The 628-nt window shown below is 43.3% G+C and overlaps 1 non-coding gene across 1 annotated transcript; it reads right to left on the reverse strand.

Moving 5' to 3' along the window:
* Positions 1–299: 299 nt before the first annotated feature.
* On the reverse strand, positions 300–406 carry LOC138902152 (small nucleolar RNA R71). The gene has a single exon (XR_011412477.1). It is a non-coding gene; the product is annotated as a small nucleolar RNA R71 (small nucleolar RNA).
* Between the last annotated feature and the right edge of the window lie 222 nt (positions 407–628).

Consider the following 628-nt stretch of genomic DNA (forward strand, 5'->3'; position numbering starts at 1 on the left):
ATATCACTGGGCATTTTGAACTCAAACAGTACATGGTACAGCTGATTCAGTCCACAGGACAATATGTGGGTCTATCTCATGAGGACCCGCAGAGGCACATTCAGAACTTCTTGGAAATTACGGACACTTACAATTATCCGAATGTTTCCAAGGACTATGTCAGGATGACACTATTTCCCTTTTCACTGTTGGGGGAAGCTAAGGAATGGTTGCAAAAGGAGCCCACAAACTCAATCCACACTTGGGATGATTTAGCAAGGAAATTTCTAATCAAGTTTTTCCCTACTAAGAAGACAAAATCGCTGAGAAGCCAAATTCTTGGGTTCCAACAACAGGATGGCGAGACACTTCGTCAAGCTTGGGAAAGATACAAGAAGCTACTCAGAGACTGCCCGCATCATTGTCAGACTGATGAGGTATTGGGCCACACTTTTGTTGATGGGTTAGATGAAGCATCAAAGATGAATCTTGACTCAGCTTGTGGGGGTAGTTGCATGGCGAGGCCGTATAGTGAAATACAACTCTTGCTAAATAACTTTACTGCCAATGACCATAATTGGCAAGGAGATGGGGATGCAAGAAGAGCAATTAAACAGAAGTCAGCCAGGTTGATTGAGCTTGATGACTT

This window comes from Nicotiana tomentosiformis, chromosome 11 (assembly GCF_000390325.3).
Source record: "Nicotiana tomentosiformis chromosome 11, ASM39032v3, whole genome shotgun sequence".
NCBI lineage: Eukaryota > Viridiplantae > Streptophyta > Magnoliopsida > Solanales > Solanaceae > Nicotiana > Nicotiana tomentosiformis.